Below are 24043 nucleotides of genomic sequence, written 5' to 3' on the forward strand. Positions count from 1 at the left end.
TAAGCGGTTGCTTAATTCCCCGACGGCAATTAAGCGGTTGCTTAATTCCCCGACGGTCCCGACATTTCTGTTGTTAAAGGCTGCAGATCAGCGCGATCAAACTTCGTTCATTAATCCGACTGCTACCTGGCGCTCCTCTTCCCCCGTGTAGGCCTACACAGTCATTCCTATTTTTCCACCCGTTCCCCGTGAGTCACTTCCTCCCTATGTAACCTTGTGTGGGTGGCGACATCAGTCTCTGTCACCTGTCACTCATCACTGTCCGAGCCCATTACCATTATTGTGAATAGGAGAAAATACTATTTCACACACAGTCAGCATCACACGTTATATTTCTTTTCATAAATGATAACATGCATAAGGAAAACAAAGTAGAAAAACATTACAATGTGTGGTTCACGGTGTCAAAAGCCTTTTGGAGGTCCAGCATGACCATGCCGCAGTATTTGCCAGCATCCACCGTGTTTGATGTGGTCACTCAAATAGAGGAGGCATGTGTCAGTGGAGTGGGATGTTCCGAAGCCGGATTGAGATTCGTAATATTTGTATGGTTCTATGTTGCAGTAAATGCACATTAACTGGTTATCTATTTTAATTATTTTACATTTTATGTCAAGGTATCATGTCTATTATGGGGTATATATAATTTCCTGAGCTGCATTTTGAAAATAAAACGTTTCAGCCTCTTTTGGATATATGACCTTAGGCTATATTCCATAGCTATATCATGTGGCTCACATTCCAGTTCCACCATACATTTTATATCTACCTTGCATAACATAACAGGCTTTAGTGTAGGCCAGGGTGTCATGCGCAAATATTTCTGTTTGTACGGTAACCAAAGGAATGTGTCACACCAATGTAGAGCCGTAATGATGTCAACTTGTTATTTACTTTCCAAATCTGAATGACTGAGCAAGGCGAAAGGAGAATTAATCAACCACTATGTGACCGGGCAAGCGAAAAATACAGGGACCGTGGGGGAGGGGAACTGTCTCAGAAGCCAGATGCATGGTAGGCTTGCATTTTGCGAGGAGAGGAGGAGGACTCTCGGATATTACATTCAGCACACAGTGGTCTGGTCGGTCGGTCATGTTATGAAACGATGTTAAGAATAATTATGTAGGTTATCTGGTTAGTTTCATAACTCATAATTGCAATAGGATAATGATGTCATTGTCAGTCATTGACACATAGCCAGCCTGCTGCCTATTGCATTATAGGATAGGTCGCGCAGGCTTTTCATTTAAGATAGAGATGTTATAGGTTCAGATAAACATCTCAATGTGTTAAACATCTGAACCAAATAATGCAATGTAAAAATATACAATATGCGTTGTGGGGAGGCACTGGGAGCAGTATGCCATTTCAATATGTTTATTATGTTTGTGTAAAGTTGTAAACTGCAGCATATCTGATCCTCATATAATATAAGCAGCAATAACACAAAAAACAACCTGCTTTTAATTTTTTGGCAACCAAATGCAGTCCCATTTCTGGTTGAAATGTGCCCCACTTGATTCGGGCAATTAATGGATTAATTAACTAACATGTATGTATACCGCATGGGCAATTAACTTCGAGGGATACAGGGAAGAATTTCATTCATTCATTAAAGAAAATCTTAAGGTCTCTCTCTCTCTCTCTCTCTCTCTCTCTCTCTCTCTCTCTGCCGATCATTGCCCGCTGCTGTCTCTTTACGTTCCATTCTCAGAACATTGAAAGTCCCCTTTCAGAGTGGCTCACTGTCTCATTCTCATAAAGTCCCGGTTATTCCAACTTTACAGTCACAGACAGTGCACATGTTTGGCCAGTCGTGTGTGTTTGTAAATACGTATACGCACTGTAACACACAAGACAAGAATAATATATACTGTGGTCGGAACTTGAATTATGATAATAAGCAAAATGGGAGGAAAGTCGCCGCTTGCTCTCTGAAGTTGGAGGTTCTCCTTGTGGAAGAGGAAGAGGTGGCGGCCACCACGAGCTCACTCTGATATAAAGGTAAGCAATCAAACTAGTTTGAATGTTATGATTTTAGTCTCCGACTCTCCGTTGTAATCAAGTTTCTTTGGGGGCGATTATGGCGTTGATTATGATATAACCCGACTCACATATATAGTAGTCACTCTACACGTGTTGTTGAAATTACTGCCCAAGAATCGTTATAAACCTGTGTGATCCAAACATTTGACAGTTCTTCCTGAAATAGTCTATCTTCATGTTAAATATGGGTTGTTATAAAGCTCTTAAGCAAATGCCATAACTTTCTGTATGGTCCACATTAGCCTACAATTTAGCTGGAAATTATCTATTGTATACAGCATAAGTAACCCATTAGTTGGACTGCAACATCGTAAGCATTTAGTATTATTTAAATTAATGTATGGATGATGGCTATTATTTATTGTGCCATGCAGCGCACTAGTGGGGGAGGGGAGCATATTCAACTGTACTACTATTGCCACCAGTTTCCAAGTGTCTATGCTACAGTAAGGCTACTATGAGTCAACTGTATAAAGCCATTGTGTTGTATTCAAAAGATGACACAAAACACCAAGGCAAGGTATGCCAATTGGTGTGTTAAAGCTAAGGGCAGCTCACCTGTACACAGGATAGCCTATACTTTATGGATTGCAATCATCACACACACACACACACACACACACACACACACACACACACACACACACACACACACACACACACACACACACACACACACACACACACACACACACACACACACACACACACACACTCACACACACATGCACATTCAGTTTAGGAACCAAAACTTGTATGGTACCATGTAGCTCTGGTCCATAGCTCTAATGCCATGGCATGTAGAGCAAGAGCATTAAGTCTATGGACCAGACCTATGTACCATGGTGATTTTAAACTCTTGCTTGCCCATGGAACACAGAACCCCAGTGAATGAATTTTACCTAGTATGCTATTGAAGCAATGGTGGATAACTTTATTTGGGTGATGCACCTATGTAGAGGAGATGTTGAGGGAATATTTTAAGCTGTTGCAGTGACCTTCAGGTTGCAAAGCTAGATGCCTATTGTTACTTTATCGTCAGCTCTGGTAACACACTTGATAACACTCATGGATTATAGGTAGGCTATAATAGCATTACTACCTACCAGGTCGCTGTTATTATACTTGGTGATTTTTTTTGTTATGGTTAGAAAAACAGTTTTAATGACATCTATTAAAATAACAATGGAGTTTTATTGTGTCCTTGATTTGCCCTGATTAAGCTCTAAATGCTATTAGTGTGTCATGATGTTACAAGTAATTTGTACTTCTCATTGTGAGCCCTGTAGGACGGTCCTGTATGTTATCAGAGCAAGTAATTATACGCTTTTGCGATATCGCACAGACTTCGTTTGAATCGCCCATAGTGAAAATGTTGTTCTTTGGGGGTTATAGTTTTTATGGACTACAAAAAAGATGGAAAGTTTATTTCTGAATTCCTATTCTCAAAAAAGACAAATAGTTGCCAATGTTGCCTCAGTGGTTAATGTCTACCTCCTCATATCTCCTCTTCATGTGAAATTAATCTTATTGCCTTTTGGTTTAAGCAGAGACTGCACTCAGGTCTTAAATGAGCTGACAGACAATACTGTGTGGATTGATGATTCATCCCTCACGTGGCCTTTTGTCACTCCTTTCATTTTGCCCAGAATGTATTTTTGATAACTCTTTCAAGTCAGCTATTGTGGACCTGGCTTGGTAGAGGCACAGAGCAGACAACAGCAAATGTACTGTATGTTGTGTCTTAGTAACTCTTGTCTTATATTTTCGGTTGTAAAGCTCATTAGTATTTGACTGTCCAAACATGTCTGCAGCGTAGCATATTTATTTACCGGGGGGCAAACCATTCTCCCCCTCCACAAGACACTTGCGGTGCACAACACATGCCACATGGGCTACCAGCCAGTTGGTTACCAGCAAACCAGCAGTTACTCTGAAATACACCCTACTGTATGTATACTAGATCAGTGGTTCCCAAAGTGGGGTCCGGGGACCCTTAGGGGTCGTTGAGGGAGTTCCAGGGGGTCCCCAGCTAAATTATAGTTTGGCACCAAATGGACCCTTATGGGTCTGTAACTTGGCATATATTTTCAAATGGGGGTTCCGCAGGCTAATGAGTGTCATTTTGGGGGTCCTTCACATGAAAATCTGATTCTCATTTTGAAGTTGGGGGTGGCTCCTCGTTCTCTTGATTATTTGTCACTAGCCTAGGCCTGATTTATACCGTGTTGCGACAGTATTTCTCACACCAAAAGTATGAGCCTGTGGTGTGTTGAAGTCACTTGGTGGACTCCACAGGGCGTAGTACATTTAAATGTTCAACTCCTCTTTGTGTCTAGCAGCTAATCAGGTTATTTGTCAGGCGTCCACTAAATGCAACAATTGTTTTTACTCCACTTGCATGTATTTCGTTGACCCTGCAGGCCTAGCACATTTGTATGACATAATCAGCCATTAACCAGTGGTGTATTAGCTCTACAACACTGCCAGACATGGCTTTATTATTCAGAAATTAGATTTTTAGACTGGGCTTTCAAATTGAAAGCAATGGATTTGATACATTGCTTACTGTACAAATACATTATGGCCATCTCTCACACATCTGATTAAGCACATGCTACATATGATTATCTATCTTTTGTGTGAATTATATATGGGAGTTGATGGTAGAGACAAAAAGTGTGCACAACTTAAAACACATGCAGTGCTTTGAAGAATCACCCGGCCGCGATCGTAGTTCCATTTAACTAAAATCCGTAATGCGATCGTTTGTCATAGTGTCCAAAAATAACAACGGGGAACAGAGTGACATGGATGCCGCCATTACGCTCATTATGCATTGCGCCTCAATTACCCACAAGCCCCGAGAAGCCAGCGTCCGTAATCTTTTCCGGTCACGTGATCCAAATGTGTGATGTCATCACAGAGTGTCAGAGGAAAAACTTGGATGTCTAGTTGAAAGTTATCAAAAAGTGAAAATTAAACAATGAAAACATAACTTGTGTAACTCGTGTTTGGGAGTGAAAGAGGTCTTTATCATTAACTCAGGTAACTCGTGAATGGGAGTCAATGTGAAAGGTTATAATGAGGTGTTTTTGTCCTTTTTATGGAATAGTTTTCCAACTAAGGGTGCTACTATCAACATAACTTTACCTATTACTATCATGACTCTCATAATCTCATATACTGTAATGGCACATTTCTATTGTCTCTGCATATATTTGCTTTATTTTAGAATATTATTTAAAAGCAAAGCACATACGCTACAAATTACAGATGGTTAATTAACAATTGTTCATGTTTCCCTGCTTTCTTGGTAGCATATTAATAAACATGATGATTGAAATTATTTATTAGGAATAAGCACTTTTCGAGGGGCTCCTAACCAAACAATAACAAATATGACAAAACAAAAAAAAAATCAGTGGTTTATGATAGATCGCATTCTTCCCAAAATGTATGAATGGTTCTAGGTTGCTAAGCGACAGATAGGGAAAATTGTCGTCCGCCTAAACGTTATCAGATAAACGTTATGCATCTGAGATTATTTTCCCAGATTCCCAGAAGATTCATTCAATGGCCCATAACTAAAGAACCGATGGCCGCGGTTACAATATTATTGTTTCGGGTGAAAGAAAATACCATCGCTCGTCACTTTACACAGCATTTGTTTACATCCGGTTCACACTGCGGGTCACGTGGGCCTTCACTGAAAAACACTGGCAGTGGGGGAATAATTAATGAATTATACCTGACAGCTAATATAGTTAAAACAGATATTATTCTATTAGTTTAAAGCATAGTGTCAAATGATCATCCACCTATTCACTAGGACGAGCTTATAAACACTATACAACACTATATAGACATGCTGTAGTAAAGATTCTTCTTTTCTGTTGTGTCAGTATATTCATGAAGGTCATATGTCTGCAACCTTGGATGTGTGCAACTGGGCATGCATGGTTAGGTTATCTTGTTTCTGGAGGAAAACCCTGAATAGTGGCTTTGAGCACACAGCTCTACATATGAAGCAACCATCTGTAGAATTATCATGCCAAGCGAAAGTTTAAAATTGCCGTTGCAATAACAGGTTTGTTCTACTGGTGGTGGTTGATATTTGATTGAAATTTGTAATGAAAATCACTGCTAGTACAGTACATAGCACCACGTGAGCTATACAATCAAATACTAATGGAGGAGGTGTAGGACAATGACATTGTTGTAAATCATTAAAGGAAGAGAGATGGTTAACCATTTGCTACATGGTACAAAGAGAATAGATTTCTGGACATAATTTCTAGGAAGGAAGGAAGAAAGTGTGTGTGTGTGTGTGTGTGTGTGTGTGTGTGTGTGTGTGTGTGTGCGCGCCCCCCCCCCCCCCCCTCCTCGGCTCGGCTATTCTGGCAGAATAAAAATAGGGTTTCACCATGGCTGGTAATCCAGCATGGAAGTGTGTCGCGGGTTTGGTCCCGATCCCAAAAAACTTTGCTGTCCCCCCCCCCCCCCCCCCCCCCCCCCCCCCATATCTCCCTGTTTCCTGTCAAGCTACTGTATATCTATAAAAAGTCAAAAAGCCCCAAAAATATCTGTAAAAACAGAAAAGAAAAAGTAGTGGTTGTTCAAGCTATTTTATTATACTTAAAGAAAAAATAGTTATTATACTTGCTGCAAGAGCGCAATGCTTCACAAAAATCTGTTATCTTCGCTGAGTGACGATAAAGTAGGCTTTGGTGCAGCGTGACATTTTGAAACGGTCATTTTAAAACTCCTACGGCTCAATACGCTATCCTTGAAAATGTGTTGGCCTAGCTCTATAGACTAGACTTTAGTCTATATAGACTAGACACTAGACACTAGAGCACTGCTATAGTCCTGAGGTACACACACTTCCTGTATTCAGTCAGTTGCTTGAGCACTAAACACACACACACACACACACACACACACACACACACACACACACACATGCGCATCGAACAGCAATCTTTTGTGTGTAGCGCTAGTATCATGTTACTATATGTCCTGCAAAAAAGAAAGAAAAAAGAAACGAGTAAAGGGATGGTTTAGAATGGATGGCATGGGCAGCTGTTGACAGAAGCGGGAATCTTCTGGTCACCATAGCAACACTTTTATTGCCCACGTCGCTGCTGTATCACAGTGTTTACAGCTTATTTGTGCAGTCCTCAATAAGCCAGGCAGCTTACTGAAAACAAATGTCTGGCTAAATCTCTTGTTGACAAATACATACTCAAGGACAGGTTCTTCCCCACTAACATAGATAAGAGATAGGCTACTGTTTTCTTTTGCCTGTGACCAATGGGAAATCACTCAAGACACTGCCCCCGCTGCTTCCCTTAGATCTCCATATATGGAGCTGACCTGTTCTGACATTACATATGTTGATCTGACCTCATCAAACCCTGTACACTCAAGACACGCTCCATATATGGCCAGTACAGAATTCATTCAACATGCTGATCTGACCTCCCATGCCAAAGCGCCAGCACTTGCCCAGCAGTCTGCCGTCACCCAGGCAGATAAAGGGCGAGGTCGCTTCTCGCCCTCAGGGCATCCTACTGGTATTTGTAGGTGGACGGACGGATCGATATAAACTATATTTGGTCACATGAATGTACATCCATGAATGAATAATTATTGGGTTTGTTATTTTCTAATGTTTGTAGACTAGGGTGAAGTAACAAGCTTTCCTGCCTTTCCTCACCATAAACTGCATTAGGCAATGTGGAAGGGCTGGGTTTGGTAATTGTGTTACATTAAGCATTGCTGTTCTCAGATTGAGAAATATGACTACTTCTTCTACACATACAGTCCCTACTACTGCACCACAGACAATAGTTACATACATGACCCCCTGTCTCTCTCTGGCTTTCGAGAGTCTTGAGGTTGCACTGCAGTTGCCCTAGGCTGGTATAAATTCTAGTAGAAATATGGTTTTATTCAAATGCAATCAAAGACTAGAGCTTATGATGCAAATGTCGGTATTACAAGGTACCCCAGTGCGGGTGCAGAGTTTAGGCTACAGCACATTTCTGAATTAAGTGATGGTTAGCCTCGGTACCCAGGCTTTTATTTTCGTTCGCATTCGGCTCAAGATGAAAGCCTGGGGAAATGAGACACATTTCCTGGTCAAGGAGTGGGAGAGAACTACAGTGCAGAGGGGCGTTGCAAAAGAAAATGGTGATGCCAGTTTTCTCCGCTGTTTTCTACCAGGGAGGGCAGGGGCACTCAGATCGGTGAACCAATATTATCCAGCGCATTGTTCCAAGCGCTACCCGCCCCACTATACCAGAAAGCACGCTGGCTTGGCCAGGCTAAGTACAATGTTACTGTAATCCACAAAGTGTGACTGTTAATATTATTGATGAGTTAAAGATACACCAGTCTGACAGCTGGTGTTTGAATGAGATGCATGCTCACACGTGCATGCGTGCGTGCACCATGATCGTCCCACACTTAAGGTCCCTGCACACTGCTGCGTTTTTCTGATAGCAGCGTTTATGTATACCATGGATATGGCTGTATTCAGACAAAATAAATTCACCTCGAGCACTACTCTGTAGAAAGGGTCCTGCGACTCCTCCTAGTAGCAGCTAGTCTCGCATTGCCAGACTGTTGCCTCTCGCAATTTTCAAATGCTTCCGTTATACAGTCTGAAGCAACTAGCAAGCTCTATCATCATACTATAATTCCATATTGACCATATAAATATGGAGGGCGTAACGGAGCCCTTTTTTCGATTTGACACATTAATGATTAATAATGAATTTATTAGTGAATAAAAAATGCGACCAGGGCGCAGTACCCCCTGCGGCCACGGGGAAATATCTCACAACGGGTAAGGACTAGTGAGTAAAATATAAAGCGGAGGTGGAGCCTCCTACCCACTTCTGTTTCGTCTTTACAGCCGCGCAAATGTATCCCAATATGAATAGAAATCACCTAAGCATATATAGCTTGCTGCTTAGCAGAAAAGGAAAAAATAAATATAATGTAAAGGAAGAAAAGAAACGAAACGGAAATGGCAGCTTCCTTACTCGGATTTCGGGAGGTGTAGTTCCAGACTATATAGCATTCAGAGATTGTGGAATATTTGTCTGGCTACACAAGACTAAGTAGCAGCCAACCAGAGAGCTCAACCTTCTCTCCGACCAGCCTGGCGGTCGGAAGCCAACCGAGCATGTTTGGTCAGCTTTCGCCGCTTCCCTACAACTTACGACTCGACACGCGAGTGTACACACAGCCCACACTGCAATAGTATTTTTGCACAGCTTTGTGTGTATGTCTGTCTGTTTGAGCACGGAACGTGATGATTTGATTGGCTGATGTATGATGCCGTTCTCATCATCATACATCATGATCATGATAAGAGGCTTCACACGAGTGTGATTTTTATACTATTGAGTACATCACAAATTGGTTAATTGCTTAGTTAATTACTGTTCTGAGGTGGAGGAGGAGCATATATTCTAATGAGGGAAATGGGGTGACAAAGGTATTAAAAAGTATTTAGCTTTTTAGACAAAGTGAATGTTATTTCAGCTTTTAAACTCTTGCGTCTTACCGTGGATAAATTGAGGTGAGCGGGGGGCACAGTTATAAATAATACAGCATAGAATTGAACTGCCCTTCTGGGGCTTGTCTGCACTGTGTTAGGACACGTTGCCTCACTTGCCTGTGAATGTCCCTTGGTTGTTATAAAGAACTCTTATGCGATATGATTATGTATGGGAATTGTTATGTTATTTTTATTAGATAATAGATGCTAATGGCTTATTGGCTTCAGCATGTAGGTTGAATCATAGGTCCTGATATCCCATGTCATGATAAATCCTTTCCATGATCTCTAGTATCTCTCACCATCCCCCAACCATTCCCTTGGGAGAAAAATAAACCACAGGCATGGCGGAGCATGTGAATATCCATTATTGTTCCTTGAGGAAAGCGCGTGCGTGTACGTGTGTGTGTGTGTGTGTGTATTTTTAAAACGTGTATATATATATTCTTTCATTAGGTCTCAAACAGAAAGAAATGAACGCCCATTATTCTCTTAAACCTACTATAGATAATGCAATGACTTCAAAGTGTGATTTATGCACAGCCAGTACATCACGGATTTGGCTCATTGTAATCCCTGTCAGGATCAAAGGATATGGGCAGGATTGTGGTATCAGTGGTTGTAGTAGTGCCAAAATACGCCACCCACCTTTATTCTACATTGTGGTGTGGAATTTGTAACCTTGATGACCCTTTTGACTGTTTAAATGTCGAAAGAGCTAGTAGACTACGCCTAATGCTGAAGTGTTGTTGCCCCCAGGCCAGGCGTGGGAGAAGTGTTTCCCTTGAGACTGGTCTACCATCCCCCACCGTTTCCCTCGACCTACATTGTCTGTTGCTTGTGACTCAATGAGAAAGGCAAAGAACATTGCGCAAACAGTTGTTGTGACTACCTGTGTGTAGAATCATAATTTAACATCTCACAATCCCAGAACCCCCCCCCCCCCCCAACCCCCGCCCCGGAAAAAAAGACTGCAGCCCAACCAAAGGCTTCAAAGGCGGGTTTTTACTCAGCAGAGCAGTTCAAGAGAAAATGGCTGCTGTTTCCAGGTCTTGTTTGCACATCTGTCAGAAGGTGACTGTAAAGGAGAAAATGGGATCCCCGGCATGCTAGTATATAGACTGTGGCTCTGCTTTCTTCTCCTTTCTCGATTCTTTTTTCCTAGTGTCGTGTTTTTCTACACCATTCTTTCAAAACCTACATACAGAGGAGACGGCGGTTCCACTGTTTGGGTAGTGGTTGAATGTGTGGGTTCAAAATGTATCTTTCCTTCTACGAGGCAAGATGCCCGTGCCCAAGTCTAAAGCCGTGGTTCTGACACTTTCATGTCAAGGACCCACAGAAATTAATTTGCATTTGTCCACAGACCCCTAATTGAAAATATGTTGTACTAGGGACCCCCATAATAGATGCATGTTGTTAAAAGTTTTCAAAAATATTCCACATTTTTTCTAAGATGTTTTAAAAATAGCAGAGCTGTCACAACGCATAGCGCTGCTAGCCTGCCTTGTAAACTGGCTTTTGTTATAGCTGGTGTATATAGGGTTAAAGTCGTGGCAGTGGTGCATTATTTAATAATTATTCTGGGAGGGGGTCCCCTAACCACTGTTTAAGACACACACACACACACACACACACACACACACACACACACACCTAAATTGGTTTGGAACAATCTTAGAAAATGATTGTGCTTTCCCATTTTCTATATTATACATATTTTGTTGCAGTTTATTTGGTATTTCAAATTTGTGAGAGCAAATGCTGTCCTTGAGATGTCCACACTAAAAATACAATGTTCTATTATTAGGACAGATTAGCCAGCAAAAAGCAATCGGTGTGTAGGAGATTTACTCTTATTACATACTGATGCGCCATCCTGTGAGAGGGTTATCTCTTAGTCCAATAAACAGGCTGTACACTTAAAATTATGGATTCACAAGATCTGGCATTTATTAATTGCCCACAATTATCCCAAATTGAATGGTCATGTGATATACATATGAACAGCAAAGACATATATGAAAGCAAATACGACCTGTTACATCACGAATTCGGATTCGATCATATCAGTCCACAGATTTGGGGGCCCGCGAAGCGCAGGCCAGAGGGATAGTCTGTCCTGGAGAATTCTGACGTGTCACTCTGCTCTCAGCCGCTATATAGGAATCTCACTGAGTGACCTTGCATGCAGCTCGGCTGCACACTCATAAAAGTAATGGTAACTGCTTAAAGGGTCTACTTTCCCCCATCAGCCCTCCTTGGTAATGATTAATCAATTACCACACAAAACTAACCTAATGTTATCATACGTACGTTCGAGGGGCACACCAATTTGGGGACTGTAGAACACTACATTCAGGGGTTAGACATTGAATTCCAAAAGATGAAAAATAAAAAAGGATGACAATTAATAGTTAGGTCAATCATACGAATAGAAGTACATTGCGTCACTTATGAAAATCAAATCAATCATAAATCACATCGTACATATCAAACTTCTTGTAGTATTTTACTTATTGCCAGTCATCATTTTGAGGCATCGTGCAAGTGGACACTGGTGATGAGGAAAACCAATTTTGTTATGAGTGGGGAAACCTGTGAAACCGTAAAACCACTTCCTTTTTGGCGAAACCTTTCACTAGGAACGTCCATTTTTCCCTACCATTCGGCATTGTTCCATTTCCTGCACACTGACTGACAGAGAAGAAAACATGTCACAAATTGTACTCCTGGATGCCCTTGGGGGGCAGTGTTCACGCGCAAAAGTGGGATAGGCAATTGTTTTATTTATTTATTTATTTGCCCGTCCATCCTGTTGTCCAATGTGTAATTGTTATGATCATCGCGAGTCACAACACGGCGTATAGGCCTTGATCGGCGGCTATAGTGTTCCAGTCTGCAAGGGGAGAATGTGTTGTTTGGAACTGATTAGGCTCCGTTATTCAGGGCAAAAGGTGACAGAGCGGTTCGCGCTTCCCATCAGGTGATTTTAAGCCCAGACTCGTATCCCACATTCGAAACAGAGACAGGTCCGTCTCTGCTCCGGGAGCTGGGGCAAGCTCTGATGATGCAATGCTCCTCGTTCCGCAGCGTCCCGCAGCGTCCGCGAGCCTGCAAGCCTTTCCAGGTGGAAGTTGTGATGGAATCATCCCTGGTATTTGGGTATATGAACTCCGCATGGCATACTCTCTGATTCCCATTCACCTGTATGGAAACAAACTCACACAAAAGTTCCCCTCCCCCCTTCATCGACAATATATCTCCTTTTTTCCTAAACATAATATTCTATAACTCCTGATGTGTCTAATATTTAAATATTTGAAGTTCAACACTGGGTGCACAACACTTGGTGTAGCTGTGCGTTTTTGTTTTCATACTTACCGTTTTGTTGAATTTATCTTACAACTGTAGAGGAACCACAACAAGGACAACAGAAAGATAACAGAAGCACACAACATTCTTTTGCCTGCACGCATAATCATTCAAGAAAGTTATGTGATTAGGTTTTTGCATATGTTAGTAAGTTAGTTATTTAGGTCGCCTTCGGTTTGATTGACATACACAGAATCACAGATAAATGTATTCAGTGACAATAAAACGGAATCGGTCACAGATCGGTCACAGATCGGTCATCCTACCCAATGATTTGTTGAATCCATTAAGGTGTCCCTCCTGGATATGAACTTGACACTTTGTGGTCCATGGGGGTCTTAATTTGGTCTGTAGTCCACTTAAGTAAAATTTGGAAAGTCTGGGTCTGGTGTCGGTGTTGCATGCTGACCTTGCACGTGAGTGTTTTCCGTGCTGTTGCCCTGTGGGACTGTTATGTTTACACTTCACACACCCATTCCGACATTGACGTCCCCCTGGTCACTGCTCCTGTAGAGAATTTATTATGGTTATATTTATTATGGTTATATTCTCCCCTCCTTCATGTGACATCTTAACCTGACGCTGCCAGATGAGGGCGGTATTGGGTAACCATGTTCCCAACACAGCAATCATCTGGGATCTCTCAGGCAGTTGAGCTGACAAAAATCCGTTCCGTACCGGACCAATCAGCGTGAGCTAAGGGCGGGATATGTGCGAAACCGGACGTGAAGCTATATAGACACGTCAATATGATTGGTTGTGTTTGCACGCCCACACGGTGATAGACAGACGGTCCCATCCAATCATCTACCAAGTATCTTGAAAAAAAGGACAGCCCCGTCATCGAATTTGCTTCCGCGATCCCAGATCCCAATAAGCTGTGAAACAAATTTGTGTAGCAAGCTTCTTGGATCTGGCAGCGTCAGGTTAGTGACATCTTGCATGACACATTAAAACATATTATTGACATTTAAGTCTTTTCAGAACTCCCTCCTGGACACCTCCTGTGGGACAAATTGTTAGTTACTTTTGATTATACATTTTGTCAATTAATCCATCTGTTGGGGGGGTTCAACCCAAACATTGCAAACCAATTATTCAAAGACGTGAGCTTCCCGCATGCTCTCAGTTCCTCCTTGACACATACCAGGCCAGAATGGCCCTCCTAGAACTCACTCAAGTTTAACCACCTTTCTTGGGGAGATATTAAAAGAACGCTTATTTTTCAGTATTTGATTTTGTTTACTATTTTATTGTGTTACATACTCTATATTCATTTTTGTAGTTGGTCTATCACTTACATCGATCCCTTTTATTCACTTTGTAACTGTATCAGATTTATATTGACCCCGCGTTTTGCGCTTTGTGTTTTCATTTTAGTTTCCCCTTGATTTTTATAATGAACCATCCCCTATCAATCGGCTTCAACCCCATTTTCCCCGCTTGGTCTGCTGCAGACCCTTACATGTATTTGCTGTAGTCAACAACAACTGTTTCTATTTGTATTCAATTATTCTCCGTTCTTTGGGAAAGGTCACTTAAAATGAATCATATCTGTAATTTGGATCCCCGGAGGGAACATTTTCCCCCGAAAATAGCCTCTCTACATGCTGCCGCGTTAACATGGCATTCTAAGTGCGCACCCGTCGCACTCCCTTGGTCATTAACCCTCTAACACCCGCATTAATTTCTAGTTGCAAAAAATAGATTTCAACCTTACTACTACTTTGTACTACTAGGACTGACACTAAAACATATGTTAAAAAAAATAAAAAAATAAAGTTTGATGGAAAATTTATAATAATTATATAATAATTATATAATAATATAATAAATTAATAATTTACATTTGGGGGATATCTTTCACAATAATGAATAAAACATGTTCTAGACATTCTAATGGTCACAAAAAAACATATATTACAATTATTGTACCTACTTTTATTAGGGTAAAGGTCAAAAGTCTTAGGTTAAAAAAAAAATCAAAATCGAGTCCAGACATTTTTAATTTGTGTGAATTTCAGCCTCTGTGGGGGGTATTTATATGCAAATATCATGACCAATGGCATTGCAATGAACATCACTGATGACGTTTAGGTGAAAAAAGAACAGAAAAAAATAATAATAATTTAGTAATTAAATAAAATTGTTGCTAAAAAGCAACGCTGGGTCTTAGAGGGTCCGACGTGCGTCCATACCTCACACAAACACTCACACAGTTGTTACTAGTATGAAAGTCTATGGTGCTGCTCTCCTGACGCAGCCTCCCTTGTAACCCTTGTGGCTTTGTGCACAAAGTTCACAGGTGTCGTATATTAGAAGTAGCCTACAACTAATCTAATTAAACCATAGAGAAATGAGCTCTCTAAAACAAACTTCCGACTGTACTGTAGTGAAAACCCTTGTCAAAGCATCAGATCAGTACTGACCGCTGGACACGGCCAGTCAAGACTCCCTATTCCATTGACAACATGATTGACATTCAAGACATCAGAAATAGCATTACAGTACAGAATCTTCCCCAAAGTGGTTCAGCTCCATTTTTGATATGCAATAACCTACATGTTTTCACTTAAACTCTGCTATCCCAATGCCAGTACATAGTAACTTGACACGATATCCAAATAAGTCACTCTTCCGGACTTCCACATAATCACCTTCTGTGATTCCCAATAAAAGATAAAAAAGAAATAACATTGATCTGCCAGAGTTTAACTATAATAACACATATCTCTTGATATCTGTCCAGATGGCAAACAGTATTGACAGAAAGGCTATCTTTGTTTTGTGAAGAGTGAATTTCTACTCCCCGGAGTATTTTTACTTAATTACAAATTTTGAGTATCTTGAGCGCTGCTGGGTACCACGTGGCAGTCTGAGTACATTTCCATTCAACTTACACACATTCTCTTTCACACCAACCATCCCACATGCCCTTGCGTGCACACACGGCATATGTACAGTTATTTTTATAATTTTTCCTCTTTTCTTTTTTCTTTTTATGGATCCTTTGCTCTTTCTCTCTCATGGCCATCTTTGTCTATCCTGGGCCTAGACAGCATTGCCCTTCTCTGGCAGTATATATCCCCCCTCTTGCCGAGATATCTTTGTCTATCCTGGGCCTAGACAGCATTGCCCTTCTCTGGCAGTATATATCCCCCCTCTTGCCGAGATATCTTTGTCTATCCTGGGCCTAGACAGCATTACTTCACATACACATGTATAATACAGTACACAATACAGTTGGCAACAAGCAGAGCATAGCGTGTTCATATGGTATCACATCCAAATTTATCACTAACATTTGATTGTCCCATTTAGCTAAACACTATAAAAGCCGTCTCCACATAGTCCCAAGCCGGTAGAAAGGGCCCTCTCCACACAGCCATGGGGCCATGTGAAGACTGCTATACTGGTCAAAATGACCCCTTCAACCTGCAGGACAAGATACCCACTTTCACTCTCGTCGGGGACACCAGGCTGATGCGCCATCCTGTGAGAGGGTTATCTCTTAGTCCAATAAACAGGCTGTACACTTAAAATTATGGATTCACAAGATCTGGCATTTATTGGCCGGAGGGTTAGTCTGTCCTGGAGAATTCTGACGTGTCACTCTGCTCTCAGCCGCTATATAGGAATCTCACTGAGTGACCTTGCATGCAGCTCGGCTGCACACTCATAAAAGTAATGGTAAGTTTGGTAACTGCTTAAAGGGTCTACTTTCCCCCATCAATACATTTGTAACTGAACACAATAAGCTTAGGAGACCTTCCTGCTTTGTCTGCAAGCTGGGTGCCCAAGGTTTGCAGTGGTAGACCTATAATTACATGGGTTATTTTAATTAGGATATAATATTAAATTGGTCAATGCTCTTATGAGGGTAGATTATCCAATGGTCTTAAATACAAGAAGGTTTTGCTGGACCATTTCTGTTTGTATCCTAAGATCCCCTCAGCATATCTGCCTCCCTGCCATTATCATTATTTTGTTATACCCTTGCTTGGGTAGCATTTGGATGGGGTGCTTATTGCTGCATTTTGTTTCATCTTGTTTTCACATGGGCCAATGTGCAAAAACACACACACACACACACACACACACACACACACACACACACACACACACACACACACACACACACACACACACCATATGTAAGCAATTTATTTTCAATGTCTTATACGCTGATTAGCACTGAATATCTTGTGGTATCCTCCTGTGAATCTCAATAAGTTGATATCCATTTTTGCACCATAATGAGATACATAATGGTTTTAAGTATGGGGGCATGCCAAGTCTAGTCTCAGAAGACCTTGATAGAATGTTATCTTGTGTGAACGAACAAATTGAAGTACTCTGTCAGCTCCACAAGGTCCCTGTGCAATACAAGGCCAGCATGAACAGGCAATGTTGCACTCAGGTGCAAGGCTTGGTGAAGGGCTGTGAAGCTAGTGGTGTAGTTTACACTGTTAAGTAATTGCTGTTGGAGTGTAGTAAACATGCTAAAGATGACCCTAATGTGCCTGTGGTCCACGGCAGGGAAGCTCATCATTGCCACAGCAGGGTGCAAGTTTCAATCTACTACATTGAACTGAAAAGTTTCAGTTACATTGTGAAGATGTTTGGCTGTAGATGTTGGACAACATAGTAAAAACAAAATCTTAATTGAATTGTTTGCCGTTTTCACCCAGTTTTAGCAATGAAAGCAGTATAGGACTCTATTGTACATTATTTTAGTGGCAGTGTGTTTTGCGCATGACGACATGTTGATGCTATGTAGTATAAGAACTAGTTTAATGTACATAATTTATATACTTTTTGAAATTGTAATTAGCTCTGAATCAATGGATTAATTTATATCAAGGAATAAGCATGGTGATGTTGGGCTGTCCATCTAAAAGAAAACGACTGGCTGGATTGCACTGTAAAATTGCTTAGCACATTCATGCCCCATTTGAATGACCTCATGACCTTAACCCTAGTACCACCGGCAGACACAAGATCATCATATTATCAGAAGCCTGTTTCCCACATGGAATCCATAACATTGCTGGATAAAAAAGGCAAAGGCAGTGGATAGTCATTCACATTATTGACCACTTTTACGGAGACGTTTCCTAATCCCTATGGTGTCTGGTCCCACATTAGATGACTGTTACAGATATAGTACGTAATGCTCACATGAGGTGTCTACAGCATGCAATACTACCCAAAAAGGCTTGAGGCTAACAGAACCCCCCCCCCCCCCCCCCCCCCCCCGGGATATGGTTGGGACAAAGAGGATGGGTTTTTTTCCCACTTGGAAATGTCAACTGTCAGTCAGTGTGCATATCACTGTCACCGGCAAATAGTGTGCGTTTTCTTAGTGCTTTGCTCGCTGCACTGGCAACTTGTTTGTATAAAACCATAAAATGCCAACTTTGCCAGAATTGTAGCCGATAATCCCAGTATGTACATAATATATTTTTGTACAATAAGATTGTATAAGAAGAAGAAAATGGGCACAATATGTTGATACATAACACAATATGTTAATATATTATGTTAATACATTATGGTCTATATGATTCATTTTTTAACCTCGATGCACTCACTCATATTTGTTTTTAACCCACTTATTAAAACATGATGGAAATCTGTGTGCTCTGCGTCAAGAGCCCCAATTTTAATGGTGACCTGTTAATGTGTTGACGTTGTCACGCTGTCTAAATGGTAAGAAAATATCTGTGTTGGCTCATAAATCTAAGGTCAAGCACTTATCTCTGTGAGTGAGATAGCAGTGCGTCCTGTTTGCTCCATATCAAACTTAATTTGAATAACCAACGTGGTGCTAAATAGGCGCAAGATCATTTGTAACTAGAACTCTCTCTCTCTCTCTCTCTCTCTCTCTCTCTCTCTCTCTCTCTCTCTCTCTCTCTCTCTCTCTCTCTCTCTCTCTCGTCACTATCCCTCTCACTGTTTCTGGCGCCCCCTACTGCTATTATTAAGTCACATACTCGTGCTTACACAGACAGACACACACACAAACAGGTACGAGGACATTGCAAGCTGGTTGTAGGAGTGGTTGCACCACTCAAAAAATGCTGCTCGGAGTAGGAACACAAGTCTCCGCCAGGTCAATTAGGTTATTGTGGCACCATAACTGAATGTGAAAAGGCTGCCATTTCTTAAAGACCCGTTTCGTTGAATGGCTACAGAGAGACTGTGTACTAATTTGCATGATGTTTGGACAAAATCTGTAGGTGTACTGTCAAAGAAATGTTTTGCAAAAAGCAGCCTTTTGGTGGCGCTATAACATACCAATGTGAAAACTTTAGGGCAGAGGTTCAGCTCTGGCATCCAGTGAGTGTGTGTGTGTGTGTGAACTGTGAAGAGTGTGGTTGCGATCAAGCCAACGCTGGTGCCAGAGATTAGCTGTCCACGGACACACGGACGGACGGAGTGCAAAACATACTCTCTCCCCATGCCTTTGGCCTGGTGGAGACAATAATGGATCACATTTTTATATAATAGAATATATTAAATAAGGAAGAATAAGGAAGATTGTTGAAAGATTGAAATGGATCGTGTCTTCAAACTCTACCTCCACTTATCACCTCAGTACCAATGTAAGCGTTTCCGTCTGATTCCCCTTGACGAGGTGGAGTTAAGATTTGGTGCATGCCAGGGAGTGGTGTAATGGATGGTGGCATCACGGAGCCCATCTGATACATGGATTAGTGCTGCTGCCTTTTCTCCACTGAGCCTTAAACCCCTCCAGGCTGCCTGTTAATTATGTTTCCAGTTGTTTGGTCTGTAGTGGCGGCCGTAGGAGCAGCAGCCCCTTAGCTCTGATGCAGATAGCCCTTCCAGGCCCCTCATGTTATCTAATTAGCCAAAGAAGAGCAGGGTAGCAGTCGGCTCCGTAGGGACACACACACTCGACTATAGCCAAGGCTGGGCTTGCCAATTGAGTGCTTTGGCTTCTGGGAATAAATAGCCCTTCTTTTGAGTGTTGTTTATGTTTTATCTGTTTTCGATTGCATGCTCCCTAGCTCTATGCTGCTTTCCAGTGATCTTCTGACCTTTTGTGGTATTTCTTGGAGATTGAATTATAGGCATTTTTCATTTGAGATATCTACCCTACCACCTAACTTGACTTTAAAGCAAGTCTGTTTCTGTGGGAATATGTAGCCTATATGATGTTTCACACTCCAGTCCACACTGCATTTCTAGGCAAGCCCATAGCATGTCTGGCCTAGAGTCTAGAGTCCATCTGAAAGAATATCCCAAGGTGAAGAAGTGAATAATTCATGTTGAGTAACATGTTCAACCCTTCTGGCAGTGTGCCCACTGGTAATTGGGACAACACTGTTCTGTCTATTTTGCACTGGATCCTGCTTGTTGCTATGCTACCAAAGAGGAACTTGAGTGGGCCCAGAAAGTGTTTGGAATGGAGGTTAGACAAGCATGCATTCTTCATTTCTACCTCTCTCCTTTCTCTGTCTAGTCTGGACAAAATGTCCATCCATTAATATCCATAGGTAAGGTAGGCAGTGTTTGGGTTTTTGCCTACAGCTGGGTATGGGTCGAGTAAGTCTAGCTTTTATGGTCTCCACCAGGCCAAAGGCATGGGGAGAGTATGTTTTGCACTCCGTCCGTCCGTGTGTCCGTCTTTGGACAGCTAATCTCTGGCACCGTTGGCTTGATCACAGCCAAACTCTGCACACACACTCCCTGGATTGCAGAGCTGAACCTCTGCCCCAAATGGACCTGTTATAGTGCCACGAGGAGGCTGAATTTAGCAAAAAGAAAATGGTGACGGTACACCTACAGATTTTGTCCAAACATCACGCAAATTGGTACATAGTCTCTCTCTCTAGCCATTAAACGAAACGGGTCTTTCAGATTTTTACATACTCTATCCTGATTGGCTTCCAAAGTTCGCAGGAGTGCTCCGTTTTTAACAAAATGCCGCGAATCATGAACACATCGTGTAATTTCAGTGAAATTTTGCATGCACATTCAAACTAGGCAGAGGAAGAAATACCACTTGACAATTCTCAAATCAACCTCATGGTGGCCCTATAACTGGCCTATTTGTGTTTTTAACTAACTGTACCGATCTGTGTAAAACTTTGTATGCACACTCCCAAGAGGCGAAGGAAAACCTTTGCCCTGTATTTTTCACATCTGCTCTTTATAGCACCACCGCAGGAGGCCGACTTCTGTAAAACACTTTCTTTTTAAATATTACTCCTTCAGAATTTATCCAAATTTTCCGCTAATTATCTCTATAGTCATGTGATCAAGACGAGTCTATTTGATTTCTCATATTCCATCCTGATTGACTAAGATTGGCTTCCAAAGCTTTCAGGAGTGGCACATTTTGTACAAATTGCCACAAATCATGAACACAGCGTCCGATTGCGGTGAACTGTGCACGCATACTGTATTCCCACTAGGCTGAGGAAGAAATGCCACTTGACATTTTTCAAAAAACGCTCATATCCTGGTGGAGACCTGCGCCCTGAGGGGCACTCTTATTCACACACACACACACACACACACACACACACACACACACACACACACACACACACACACACACACACACACACACAGATTTATAATGGTATGTGTATTCATATTCTGTATTTCAAAGTGTTCATCAGCCTGAGCTTGATGATGGTATTAATAAAAAAGTAAATTGAAATGGTTGACACCGTTTCACATAATTTCTCAAACAGCAGAAAAATGGATGGCTGCTATACGAGTGCAGTAAATAGCCTCATGCAGACTGCTGTATGTTACAGTGGACAGGCATTTCATACCTGGACTGTTTATCGAGCCTCCGTCCGTTCTAGATGGTTGACGAGGACACCAATGGGAAGCGATCAAGCGATATCCGTTTTTCTGTAAAAGCCAAATGGATATTAATAATCAATCCCATATATCAATCATAGTGACGTACAATAACAATTGGTATTATTGAAGAGGAGAAATGTACAGAAATAAAGTTTCAGATTATTATTATTATATATTTGTTGAGGAGTTTATATGTCTCCTTTGTGCCCATATGGAGATGTCTGTTTCTGTCTGGCTACCCGTGTCCCTTTTTATGCCCTTACTGTATATGGATATATGTTTATCTGTGTCAGTCCTTTTTATGCCCAAATATGGAGTCCATGATGTCATCAGTATAACTATATGGCCATACTGATATGCCCATATAAGGAGATCTCTGTATCTGTCAGTCCTTGATTGTCAGTATATGCCCATATACAGTAGGCGACTGTGCCCTTTTTTGCCCATACATGGAACTGACTTGTGGTTTGTTTACAGTCATTTGTCATAGTGACGTGGCTGTGGATGGTTTTGGCTGAGTCAGAATGATGTCAGAGGTCCACCCTCCCACCCTCCCACCCTCCCATTAGCCAATTCTAATATAGGATACACTATTGGATACTATACCATCCTGTGTGTGTCAAGTGAGTTGGCGACCCATTAGTAGAAGCTATAGCCTAATTTGTCACACAAAGTAACAGAAGTGGTTACGTACTGGTAAGACGCCTTAGTCCGCGTGCACGCACCCGCCTCGTTGACGGAAGACCGCTGGGAGAGTGCTGGGGCTTTGGCATGGGAGGGTCAGCCATATAAGGAGCATGTCTTGAGTGTATAGGGTTTGATGATCAACATATGGATTGTCAGAACAGGTCAGCTCCATATATGGAGATCTATGGGTGGTAGCAGGGACATTCTCTTGAGTATGCAGGGTGTGATGAGGGCCGGGCCTTAATCTTCTGGCCTGTTGAGAACTCTAGGTTTCGTGGGCTGCTGGGCGCGGGAGCACTAAGGACTTTGGAGCAGGCCTGTAAGAGTTGCCGAGCGGTCAAGGCTCCAAGAATCGACGAAGTCCTAGAATGTAGATCTTTTGTTGTATTTATTTACCTCCAAAACTGATGAACAGCCCATATGACGGATTGTCACAGCCCGGGTCTGAGGCAAAAGAAAATACTGCAAAAATAATACTGGCCACAATACACTTTCAAAAAACTAAAGTAAGAAATAAACACTTGATAACTAACAAAGACAAAAACAACAAACCAAGAACTAAAGACACTGAAAACAGGCTATGCCTTCCCTGAAGACCCTGGCAGCTCTCCCTTGGTGTTGTCTCGTTGCTGTCTCAAGCCAACTGAGCAAAATCTCTCCTCAACATTTCCAGCCTCCCTTAAATACCAGGTGAGACCCACCCACAATGATTAGTAATTGGACCATCTACTCAAGGTAAAACATAACCCATGAGATAGACTAACTATACAATTACACATTTCCTTAACAGACTCTGAATGTATTTCAAGGCATCAAATAAATCACAAAACAATTACAATAGAATTAGGCAACACAGATAAAGGTATATGATGCTACACATAGCCACACCTCCAAGGAGCTTGATGACCGTCAATTAATGGAACCAGCTGTGCAGTGTGCGTTTGTCATGATCAGTTTTATATTGTGGAGTCTTCTAGTGTCTATAGGGCACAGGTTGCCCCGTGACAAGGCCCGTCTAGAGTTTAAATGGACAGGTATCAGTCAAAAGGGAGACATCGAGACTTCCGCTTCCGCCCAGATGGAGTAGCCGCATGGTTAAGTGCTCCGTCTAAGTTTTATCATTTATTCAAGTTTGTTTTGGCCAAAACTGCCACTTTTATTTCAAACTACACGTGCAACTAGTTAAAGTACAAATACGTTTATGGAACTGAGGTCAACTAAATCACAGCTTCCTAAAACTACACCCGATACCAACCCTCCCGGCGCAATGGACCCCGACAAACAACCTCTCTCCCTCGCCATGCTGAGAGCGGAGCTGCAGTCGTCGCGGGAGGCAGGGCTCTGTGAGATAAAAGCTGAAATAGCAACCATACGGCAAGAAATCAAAAAGGATATCGCAGCACTCCGTGAAGAGGCAAAAGCTGAATATACCTCCATTCGCTCGGAAATAGCACAAGACCTCACCTCGCTGTCTTCCAAACACACAGAGTTAGCTTCGGAGCAATCAGACAT

General features: G+C 41.8%; 1 protein-coding gene across 1 annotated transcript in view; it reads left to right on the forward strand.

The window, feature by feature from the left end:
• Positions 1-1725: 1725 nt before the first annotated feature.
• tbl1x (transducin beta like 1 X-linked) overlaps positions 1726-24043 on the forward strand; it is a 40933-nt gene continuing 18615 nt past the window's right edge. Inside the window, exon 1 of the mRNA XM_083776509.1 lies at positions 1726-2004. The gene's annotated coding sequence lies outside the window, so the exon portion shown is untranslated. The remainder of the gene's footprint in view (positions 2005-24043) is intronic.

This window comes from Protomyctophum parallelum, assembly GCF_964188405.1.
Source record: "Protomyctophum parallelum genome assembly, chromosome: 11".
Classification (NCBI taxonomy): Eukaryota; Metazoa; Chordata; class Actinopteri; order Myctophiformes; family Myctophidae; genus Protomyctophum; species Protomyctophum parallelum.